The following is a 12,731-nucleotide window of genomic DNA, read 5'->3' as shown; positions in this document are numbered from 1 at the left end:
TAGATGCAGGACTGGGACATGCCGTAATGTCAAAAACTACCTTCATTGATTTGAAATTTGATAAAATGTTAATCTCTGATACTTAAATTGATTTTTAATTTTGTCATTCCCTTTTATTAGTTCATTTGTGTAAGTTTTATATTCATTTGAAATTTGATAAAATGTTAATCTCTGATATTTAAATTGTTTTTTAGTTTTGTCATTCCCTTTTATTAGTTCATTTGTGCAAGTTTTATATTACTCATATGTAAATACATATTGGCCATTATTATGTACTTGATTTTCATTTTAGCAACCCACTCTTACCAATTACGGCATAGACAAAAACTAATAAAAATAGAAAGAAACAAAGAAAATTAAAAAGACACATATAGAGAACACACGTGTGTTCATTAGAGAGCCATCTTCCCACTGGAAATTTCATTTCATTGAAAAACTATGACTGAAAAGAAAACCAACAAAATGGACTTACTTCAGCTTTCAAGTGTATGAACGCTTAATAGTGCCTAAAATTGAAAAACTAGACGCTTTTGTGACATCAAAATTTCATGCTTGACAGCTTATGTAATTTTATGTTTTCATTTGAAGTAGATGCTTTTGAGTTATAAGCATTGGAGGTGGCTTTTTAGCTAAGCTGGTAAAAATTAACGAATTTTGGAGAAACTACTGCCCCGATTTTGTAATTTAAATGGATCATTCGTTGGGAAATTGTGTGCCCTTTCATTTTGGTACACATAACATTTTCAGTAGGTTGCATAGTTTCCAAGTAATAGGCGAAAACCTGAAAAAGTGCCAAAATTTATTGTTTTTTTTGCCACAAAAAGTTGTCCTGACAGTTCTGTTGGTCGAAAATTTGGATATACACAAAATAAAAAATAAAATCTACTACCTCATTTCTTGCATCAAAAGTAGGTTGAGCACCTGAAAAGAATAGAATGTGGAACACATGGGAACAGAGCATAGAAAGCATAAATGTGTGTAGACAACTTGATGTTCAGAATACAGACAATGGTTGTCATCATGGCTGGATTGCCGAAGAAGTTATGTTATTGTTAGAAAATTATAAAAATAACATGAGTTCAGAGAAGAGGTAAAAGATTCTGATTGTTTTTATTTGTGTGATGAAGAATAAATTCTACATAATAAATAGTCTCCGGTTTAGCTGCATGTTTGAACAGCTTATTAATATAAATGCCCAACATGTTGAATGACATGTTAGTTAATTTATTTCGTATTTCCTTCAAGACACAAGTACTTTACACAGGGAGACCATAACTGGATAATTTCCAGTAAAGAAGAATGCAGGGAGAATAAAATGAGAGAACGAAATCAAATTTAAGAGAATTGTTATATGCTGCGAACAGTCAGGATGATACCCGTTTTAGAGGGGCAAGGAGAAGCACCATGGCAGACCATGCAGCTGGATGTGGTGTGCAACTAATAGTGAACGTGACAAACGTAATATATTTATATGGATGAACAACAGAAGAAATTACAAGACCACCAGGAAGCAGCCTTCAGTATCAAAGATAACACTACGCCACATAACAGCAACAGTTTCAAAATAGCAAGACATAAGTCTGTAAAAAACATAAATCAGAGTTTTGTAATGCTATGCTTCAGCAGAATATTTGATTGGAACAGTCATGTTTTTGTAGAGTGGAATATTGCAATACCATATGGAGTGAAATGTGTTAGAACTGCAGTTATGTATTTATCCAGTTGTTGAGATTAAACTGTTACAAAATTGTTCATCATGGCTGAAACTAGATTAATATTACATACCGTAGCATGCATCTCTCAGAGTAGTGAACTGGTAATAATGAAGGTGCTAGAAGAATTAATGGAAAAACAGAGGCATTAATGGAAAGAAGAGAGGAGGAAATAGAGGTAAAATGAGAGACACAACAGAAAAATTGGAGAAGGAATGGAAGGAAGCACTTAGAGAACTGATAAAAGGACAGTAGCAAGAATAGGTCGAAATAAAATTACCTGAAGAAATTTTGTTGTCATTATATAGTGAGAGAGAAGAGCGCATAGCTGGGTATGAGAATTCAGAAACTGACAATCAAGAAAGAACTTATGAAATGAATGCAGCGAAAAAAATGGTTCAAATGGCTCTGAGCACTATGGGACTTAACATTTGAGGTCATCAGTCCCGAAGAGCTTAGAACTACTTAAACCTAACCAACCTAAGGACATCACACACATCCATGCCCGAGGCAGGATTCGAACCTGCGACCATAGCAGTCGCGAGGTTCCGGACTGAAGAGCCTAGAACCTCTCGGCCACCAAGGCCAGCGAATGCAGCGACACAAAAACAATACAAACCTGGAAAAAATGCAGATTGGAGCAAAGAAGTTCGAGAGAGTACAGATTTAGTTCAAGTGGATTGGGTTCGAAAGAAAAGAGCGATGTACAAGTAGCAGATAATGTATACCATAGAGGCTTTGGCAATAGTGAAGCAATATTTGAATTGTATATTAGGAGCAGGGACGGCGAATGAACATCAAGTGAAAGTTAATTTAGACGAAAATGCAGTGAAATTTCAGAGAGCCAAAACAGAGGAAAAGACACGCCAAAAGAGAAGAAAAATGCAGAGGACACAGGGACATTTACGACGATTTAATGCACTACAGTACAAAAAAAAAAACAGATCATATGAGATACAGACCTTTGCGACAAAATTCATGAGAAGAAGACAGCAGAGAACGACAGCAAAATTGAAGAGAATGGATCAAAATAACAGAGAAAGAAATTAGACACGGAAATCCCAGTGAAGACAGAAGAGGCAGTTGAGACATGAGGAACAAGCCAGAAAATCTGCAACTATTACATAAACATTGCACATGTGCTATGGAAGAAGAGAGGGAACATACTTTTAAGGGGTGAAAAACGATGGCAGAGAGAAGAAGGAAGACACTGCAAGCTTCATTACACTGTAATGACAACCAAGACACAGTTGTGTTTAACAAATACTTTAGAAGCGTCAATGAATATTAATTTTCAAAATGTTGTATGTGAGTGGATAGTTAGGCATAACTAGTTTTGCTCTGAGATTTCAACACATCAGGAGCTACCGACAAAAACGAGAACAAGGTCATCAACACTATGCAGGTGTAATGTAGGGCTGTCGTCTTTCACCAAGTAGCTAGCTGAGCCAAGTCCATGCATCAAAACTGTGGAGATGCAGGATGCGTCTGCTCACCCAAGACAGCAGCTATACTTGGGAGTCACCTTGCACAACTCTGTGTATGGATGGGGCCCAGTGCTACCACCACAACCATCAGCAGCAGCGACGAACTCCACCTGGCTAAGTCAAGTCAGCAGCCCTTGTGTGCCAATGGGGAAATGCGCACTGAAGCTCAGGGACGCAAATTCGTGATGCGCCGCACCTCGACAGACCACATGTTGTACAAACGTATTTCCACAAATATGAATTTCTGATACACCCATCCTCCAACCACTACCCTCCGCAAATCGAAGTTTGAAACGCAATTTCCGCTGCTCTGAAGATGGCGACAACTGAAATTATTTGTACTAGAGTTGTGCATCTTGTATGCCATTAGTTTACAGTGCTGTTAACAAAGAGAAAACAGATCGACAAGTGTTAGCTACTGAAATTGATATCTCACAGGAACCGTTTGGGGGCCTTCAGTACATAAATAAGGACGACTTCACGTTCGAAAATCATTTTTACATTAGCAAAATCAATTTCTAAAATATTTTTGAGCTACATTTCTGGCTGTGTACAAATTTCTGAAGTAAATATGTGAGGTGAGATGCTATGACAGCTCACATTACATTAGAAGTAAACTCGCAGTATGTGGCTAATGGAAGAACTCCAATACACATATCGCATTCCAAAGAATACTATTTCTAATTTTATCAGTGGAATCCTATGTACAGTACACTTAATGGGCATCGGAAACTAAGTTTTTTTCCCAGCAATGCTGTTTTGTTTTTATTTTTGGTTATATCAAGGTTTTTCTAAGTTATAGGTGCTGTAAATATAATGCTACTGAATTTCACAACCAAACTTTGTATTACTGTGCAGAATAGACATTGATCAGAGATTGGACCACTACAAACACTTTTGACTTTACAGAGGACTTTATTAAGGCTCAAGAGTAGCTATAAATCTCTGAAGCCATAAATAACTTTCCATTTCACCGTAATATTTACAATTAGTGACTAAAGCAGAAAATTATTGCTATTATACTGAAATAAAAAATAGCTCCACACTATTGCCTGTTCTGCCGTATGGTAATACTGCAAAAACCCCAACAAATCTACAATTTCAGTTGCAATAAGTCTAGAATCGATTTTGTCACCTCAAACGATGGTGGATTACATTATTACAAATAAAGGACAATAAGGAATTGCTGAATGTTAGAATGAGATACCTACCACACAGTTTAAGAACATTTCCCACATTCCAAAGTATTTATTTGCTTAGGTGAGACAATGTCCATTATCATTGCATGACACTAACTTTTCATGTATATAAACAAGTGAATCAATGAATAAAATGTTATCGGTTTTCCAACCGCGTCAATTGCTTAAAACTACACGAGCTTTCAGCCAAGCACTCCTTGGCCATTGTCAAGTGTTATGATTGCCAGTGGGCTGTTGGTGCGCCCTAATATGCGCTAGCTGCCGGCTGTGACGTCACTGCTGCCAATGACATTGCCATATATGGGCATGCTTTGAGTCGGCGTTCGATGTGCTCTCTTCAACCGCGCGATCGCTGGATCACACACAGCGCTGAGCTGCAAGCCACCGTCTCTATTCAGGGTGTTTGTGGTAATTTTTATTTCAATAGCTTCCTTTATTAAACTGTCCCAGAAGCCGTTAGTGCGAACCACGACAGAGGTATCGTCTAATTGTATGTCGTGACCATTTTCTAACTCATGCTCAGCTAATGCAGATTTCTCTGGATGGCGTAGGCGATAATACCATTCGTGTTCTTTCCTGCATTGTTCCACAGTGCACACTGTTTGACCGATGTACTTCTGGGCACACTCACAAGGTATTTCGTAGACTCCAGGTGTTCTGAGACCTATTGCGTGTTTAACTGGTCTCAGTAATTGCAGCCTGAAGATTGATTTGATCTTGTGCCTTTTCAACAGGCGGCTTATCTTGCCCGACACAGAGCCACAGAATGGTAGCAAAGCAAGTTTCTTTTCCTGCTCTTCGTCGGTGGTCTTATTATGATACTTCCCAGAAATCACTTCTATCACTTGATGGGTGCTGTAGCCGTTATTCCTGAAAATCTTGCGTAGGTGGCTCAGTTCATGGGGCAGGTTGTCGTCGTCTGATATTACTTTTGCACGATGCACCAATGTTTGTTATACTGTGCGCTTCTGTGGTGGATAATGACGGCTGGAGGCGTGGAGGTACAGGTCTGTGTGGGTGGGTTTTCTGTGGACACTGTAGCCAAGGCACTCATTTCGTTTACGGTGGACAAGGACGTCGAGGAAGTGCAATGCATTATCTTTTTCCACCTCCATGGTGAACTGGATATTACTGTTGATGTTCCAAAAACTCGTATATATCCTCGCGTCCGTGTGGCCAAATGACGAACGTGTCGTCAACGTATCGAAAGAAGCACTTCGGCTTCAATGGCGCAGTATCTATTGCAATATCCTCAAAATTCTGTGTGGCCAGAAGTAAATCGGACAAACCGTGCGCACTGTGGAACAACACAGGAAAGAACATGAGAGGTATTATCGCCTACGCCAGGGCTTCCCAAACGTTTCAGCTGGCGGACCGCTTCTTCAGTCGAAAATCCATGGAGGACCCCTAGTCAGTCAAGAGCACAGTAACTTTAAATTTCAGAGCTAAACCCATGGGGATTGAAAGCTTCTTAATCCAAGTGCCATGTTCCCAATGACCCCCCCTCCCCCTCCCCGAAGTATCAATAGTCTTTGATTTAGAGATGAATGAAAACAACTTGAAATTAACGATCCAAATTGAATTTCCACTGTATCAAGACACTTACTAGCGGATTTACTCCCTTTATTCAACACACTATAGTCTGATTAAAATTACTCGGTAATTGGCATTTCACATGTTGGAGCTGCCTTCCTCCAAGAGCAATCAACATCACATCAAAACTGTTCGCTGTTGACAAGCTGCTGCTTGTGATCTGTTCACTTCCACTGTTTGACTAATGTTGTGTAAGGAGCATGCATATTTCGTTACACTCGTGTGTGTGTGTGTGTGTGTGTGTGTGTGTGTGTGGTTTTTCGTGCAATCCAAAGAAAAATGTGCAAATGTATGTAAAGTCTATGGGACTTTACTGCTGAGGTCATCAGTCCGTAGTCTTACACACTATTAACCTAAGTTTAACTTCCACTAAGGACAACACACACACACACACACACACACACACACACACACACACACACACACGCCCGAGGGAGGACTCGAATCTCCGGCGGGAGCGGCCATGCAATCCAAGACGACACGGCGCCTTCTGAGTGCGCGGCCATTCCGCGCAGCTGTGAAAGAAAGAGGCAGACCCATGATTCGGGATGCAGATACATCACGAAAGAAAAGAGGCCAAGGAATTGCCTTTATATGACTATTGTCACATCTGTTGTGCAATGTGTGGGAATACATTCACCCAGTTTACATGCGTCTCCAAAACAGTATTTCGTAAGCCGATGTCCCAGTTCCGCTTTTGGTTGGTCAAGTAAACACTTCAAAATCGATTTTGAAAATCAACTTTTATAAAGTCATTTTCCAGTTCCATAATCGATTTTCGTGCCCATGTAAACAGCTCGGAAAGTCTAGTTATTTTTAGATCTTTGCATATCTACTGAATGGCAGCTGTCAGTTCATAGCTGGCAGCTAGGAGGTGACGTTGCAACAGTGTACTTTCAATTGATATCTGGGAACTGGCATTCAGCGTGCCAACAGTTTAGCCACAGCTGACAACTTCAACTACTACTTGGACACTATATCATGGCAGTCAGCCTCAACTGCAAACAAATTAGGAAAACAAACAAACAGGCTCTCTTATTTCTATATAAGAAGGCAAAGCATTTCACAGAATGTAAGACTTTTTTTCTCAAAGGAAACAATTCTGGCAGAGGAGGTTTACCATTTACAAGGTGGCACGTAAAAAGTCCTCATTTGTTTACACTCGCAGCCAGTTGCCACAATATAGCGTCAGAGTAATATCAAGTAATTGTAATTGAAGTATAGGCAGGCCATATTTTTAACTGAGAGGAAAGAAATTAGCTTTAGAGATCATTTTCATTTTCGTAACAAAAATATCAATGCCAACAGAATTCAATTAATAATTATTTTGTAAATGATAGAAGACAGAAACAAAATTCCTACAGAGCTATAGTTCAGGTACGTTCACTGAGCATCTATGAAGAAAAATGCTTTCTTCTTTACTACAGATGAGTCTGTAGGAACAATAATGGAATCCTAATGTGATGATTGTGGGTGCTTCTGCTGACACGGTTTTGAAAAGTTGGGTACAGTATTTGACAACTGGGGACGGATGTCTGGTTCCGCATCTAGACAGCTTCGGTATTTAGTTTTGTGGGCAGCATAGATCGAGAATCCAGATTCACACATGTATGTTGTGGCAAACGGAAGAAGTACACGGCTGACCGTTGTGGTCGAGCGGTTCTAGGCGCTTCAGTCCGGAACAGCGCTGCTGCTATGGTCGCAGGTTCGAATCCTACCTCGGGCATGGATGTGTGTGATGTCCTTAGGTTAGTTAGGTTTAAGTAGTTCTAAGTCTAGGGACTGATGACCTCAGATGTTAAGTCCCATAGTACTTAGTGCCATTTGAACCATTTTGAAGAAGTACATGTTTTGCTTTTTCAACAAGGCGGTAGTATTTCTTGTTATCCAAGCGGATCCAAAAGTGTGAGTAACCGTCAATGTCAAAACTTGATTTCAAGGTAGGGTCTATGGCAATTTCTATCAACAACTCATATTCATTTGATGATAGAATGTTCGGCTTTTTGGATACAGTGAATGGGTTGAGCACCCATTCGTATTTCTGCAGCTTCTCATCTTCAGCTGTTGGGAAATAATGCTCCAACAATGACATCAAGCTTCAGTGTTTTGTTTTTCAAAAACTCCTTGAGAAGAGGAGAACACTCGACCTCCCCCTCCTCGACACTCTCTGCCCAAAAATTGATTTTCCACTTGAATACTCGATCTTTGTCGATAGTAGTGGCCTTTGTTTCACTTTGCCCTTGGAGTGAAATATTCATTTCGTTCATTTTGGAGAAAGTATCTGAAAATAGGCAAGTATACACTGCCAATTTTCGTCATTAATAAAGTCTGCTCCAAAAGGAAAGCTAAGACTTCCAATCTTAATTTGTACATCCGAGAGAGTGCATTCCCACGTGAGAGACACCTCTTTTCTGTGTGGAGAAGAAGGGAACGATGAAGGCTTCCCATATCTTCGCACAGTATTGTGAAAAGTCTTGACTTCAACGGCCTTGGTTTTATGTAGTTAATGATTTGAATGGATTCGCCTAAAACTTTCTGGAACGAAACAGGCATTTGTTTTGTAGCTAAAGCTTATCTGTGGAGAGCACAATGACTACTACTGCAATTCTTGGCGTTTTCTTTTATTTTAGTTATTGCTCCGACTGTAGGACCCGTCACAGTTTTTGCACCATCTGTGCACACATCTATGCAATTAGATCATGAAACTTCCTAGTCCTTAAAAAATCATCCAATAGATGGATTATTTCAGCACCTGTTGTGTTGGCAGGTAGTGGTCTGCACAATAAGAAGCCCTCCTCAAAATATACAGAATATTCATAATGGTCAAAAGCTAATAAAATCGCTAATACTGCAACATCAGTGGATTCATCTATCTGCAGAGAAAATTAATTGTGTTGGATGCTAGAAACAAGAGTGTCTTTCACTTCATTTGATATGTCAACAATGCGTCTCTTGACAGTATTGTTTGATAATGGCACTGAAGATACAAACTTTAATGCCTTTTCGTCTAGCATGCAAAAAACAATATCATTAACACGGGGCTTTATGAAATTTTCTGCAATGGTATGAGCTTTGCTTGTTTTTCCCACTCGATAACTAACCAAGAAAGAAGTTTTTAATGAATTTTCATTAATTTTTTTTGCATGAGTTTTCATGCAATGCTGAGAAGCAGCCAGTTCAGTACTCTTCCTTTTGAAAAAATCGAAGTCTTTAGCCTGGAAATCCAGGTGAGTACCTTCAAAATGACGGCGAAATTTAACTGGAACCATTTAACTGTTTGGAAGGACTCACGCACAAATTACACACTGAGCTTTACCCTTCTTTGTCTCCATAAAGCCCATTTCTAAATAGCTTTCGTTGTACTTACGCTTCTTGGTTATTCAACTTGCACAGGATATTGCAACCAATGGAGTACTTGCAGCGTTTTCACATAATAAATCCAGCTGTGGAGCTTCTTGTGATTGTTCTTCCTTTGGTCGTCCTCCCTCCTCATTCATTTCAACTGGAAACTTCCCTTGTTGTGAAGGTGATGGAGAAACTTCTTCAATGATCCTGACTTCAGCCACCTATCCATCTTAGAAGTAATAAACTGGTCAAAAATCGACTTATGAAATAGGTAGTGTACTGACAAAGCAAGTTTAACTTTTAGTCATTCCTGGGGCCGCATACAGCGAGCGCTGTGATTAGTCGAAAAAGCTCGCTGCGCACGTGTGTAAGAGGTTTCAGCGCAACTAGCGCCGTGAGCCAGCGCACAAACGACCTGCGTATTGTTGCGAAACAGTCGATCAGAGAAGCCGTATTCTCCAGCACTAAACTGTGTATGCGTTCTCGCTTAGGAACCGCAAAGGCTGCTTGGGAATACAACCTGAAGTAAAAGTACACATGTTTTTCACATGAAAAAAAATGGTGATGAATTCGATTTTCACATTTTTATTCAATAATTTTATTCATTATTTTACACGATTTGGTGAAAGGTGGCCGCGGACCCCCTAGAAAGAGCCGGCGGAACCCTAAGGGGTCTGCGGACCACACGTTGGGAAGCCCTGGCCTACGCTATCCAAAGAAATCTGCATTAGCTGAACATGCGTTAGATAATGGTCACCACATAAAATTTGATGATACCTCTGTCGTGGCTTGTACTAATGGCTTCTGGGACAGTTTAATAAAGGAAGCTATTGAAATAAAAATTACCACAAACACCCTGAATAGAGACGGTGGCCTGCAGCTCAGCGCTGCGTGGGATCCAGCGATCGCGCTGTTGAAGAGGGCACATCGAACACTGACTCAAAACATGCCCATATATGGCAATGTCATTGGCACCAGTGACGTCACAGCCGGCAGCTAGCGTATATAAGGGCGCACCAACAGGCCACTGGCAGTCATAACACTTGACAATGGCCAAGGAGTGCTTGGCCGAAAGCTCGTGTAGTTTTAAGCAATTGACACAGTTGGAAACCCGAGAACATTTTATTCAATGTTACCGCTGCGAGACTCTGCATTCATAGAAGTGAATCAATGTCTATGCACTCGAATGGACTAGAGCAGAATGATGGAATCCTCTTAGGCAGTGCTGACGGAAGCAGTATTGCGGAAGAAAGTTAAATGCCATTTAATGTTCGTAACTTAGGATTAAGTTGGTGTGACAAAGTGCAGCTTGGGTGTTTCGACATATCAGTTGCTTTCGTGAATGTTGGTGGGGCAATGGACATGCAAGTAATTAACACCTATGGAAAAACAGTTTAAAGCATTGTAACTGCAAATGAGAGAGTATGGTTGCTTGTAAGTGATAGCATGACAGAAAGTGTATTTCATGTTATCTTTTTGTTAGTAACATCTAAATCGTCATCTACATGGATACTCTGAATATCACACTTAAGTATCTGGCAGAGGGTTCATCGATTCACCTTCATAATAATTCAATATTATTTCAATCTCGAGCAGTGTGCGGAAAAATCCAACACCTATATCTTTCTGTGTGAGCTCTGAATTCCCTTATTTTATTATGATGATCGTTTCTAGTTATGTATGTTGGCCTCAACAAAATATTTTTGCATTTAGGGTAGAAAGTTGGAGAGAAGATTTTGCTGGAACGAAAAACGCCTTTAATAAGACCAAACCGATCTTTCAGCAGAAATCCAACTGTTGATATGTTGGATTGATAGGCTGCGTAATTGAATTACTAGCGGAATAATATTTTAGTAAGTTTATTTTTTCTCAATAGTTTATGTTATTTTATTTTAGTTTTAGGTAGTTAAATATTGTTATGTTGAGACCTGAAGACATGAACTCCCATAAACAGTGAAGAATTTTTTGGTGTATTTATGTGTGTGTAAAGTCTCTTTAAATTTTTATTTGATTAACATGTTGTAAATGATGCTGTAATAAAGTCGATTGCTTGTGGAGTAAATTAGTACACAGTGCTGGTGTTTAGTCGCAGCTTCATGAACTGACGGGTTTTGTTTGTTATTCCTTGATGTTTTTCAAATTTTCTTGCCAAATTTGTACAACAAATATATTGCAGGATGCAAGGTGTCTTTGTCCAACAATTATCTTTGAAGTTGTAGTACAGTGTCCGCTTAAATCGTGAATATTTGTTAAGGCTATGAGCTGAGCATAATGATATAATTATGGAAACCATAAAACTAGGATGAGCACCCAGACAGATAGCAAGAAAGTGTAAGTATGTAAGCTTTATAGCCACATAATGGAGAATGGTTGTTGTCGAAGCTGGACTGCTGTATAAGTAATGTTTGTAATCCTGTTTGCAGTGAAGAAGCAAAAGTATATGTTCATATTTATTTATTTGTATGATGAATAGGTCCTATATAATAAAGTTTCTGGTTCAACTGTGTGTTTGGAAAGTTTATTGATATAAATGACCAACATATTGAGAGATATGGTATTTGACTCATTCAGTAATCTAAATAAACTTTTCACTCTGCAGCAGGGTGTGCGTTGATAGAAACTTCCTGGCAGATTAAAACTGTGTGCCAGACCGAGACTTGAACTCGGGACTTTTGCCTTTTGCAGGCAAGTGCTCTATCAACTGAGCCAGCCAAGTATGACTCTCGACCCATCCACACAACTCTATTTCCATCAGTTTAAACTCATTCATATTTACTCCCCACAGCAATACCCTGCAAGATCCTATGGTATCGCAGGTGAATGGTATCCATAGTATAACATGGTCCCCACTGGCCTGCATCTGTGACACAGGGCATGTTTTGAGAAGATGTTCGACTGGATGACAGTGTATCTAGCCACGACCATAGATCTGGTAAGACATCAAATATGATTCATCCGACCAGGTGACACATTTACAATGACTGGCAGTCCAATCATAATGATTGTGTGTCCACTGCAATTGTAACTTATGATGTTATTGGGTTAACATGGCAACACATTTGGGTCATCTGTAGCAGATCCCACATTCAAAGGCATGTGGTGAACAGTGTGGTCCAATATAATTGTAGCATCAGGAACATTATACTACACTGTCACCTACTCTTTGTCCCCTGTTCATGGTTTCACCATTCTTCAACCACTTTCCACAGGTCCTCATGACAAACACTCAAACAAGCGACCAGCTTCGAAATTTCGCTCTTCCCAGACGCTGGGCCATAGATATCTTCCCTCATCAAAGTCGGATATGTCAGTGGATTTCCTCACTTTGGGCCGGTATGACCGCTAGAATGGTTTTCCATTCATTTCTGGTCTGCTTATTTACTTTCTTGAATGTG

The sequence above is a fragment of the Schistocerca piceifrons genome, chromosome 5 (genome assembly GCF_021461385.2).
Source record: "Schistocerca piceifrons isolate TAMUIC-IGC-003096 chromosome 5, iqSchPice1.1, whole genome shotgun sequence".
Classification (NCBI taxonomy): domain Eukaryota; kingdom Metazoa; phylum Arthropoda; class Insecta; order Orthoptera; family Acrididae; genus Schistocerca; species Schistocerca piceifrons.
This window is presented reverse-complemented; position numbering follows the sequence as displayed.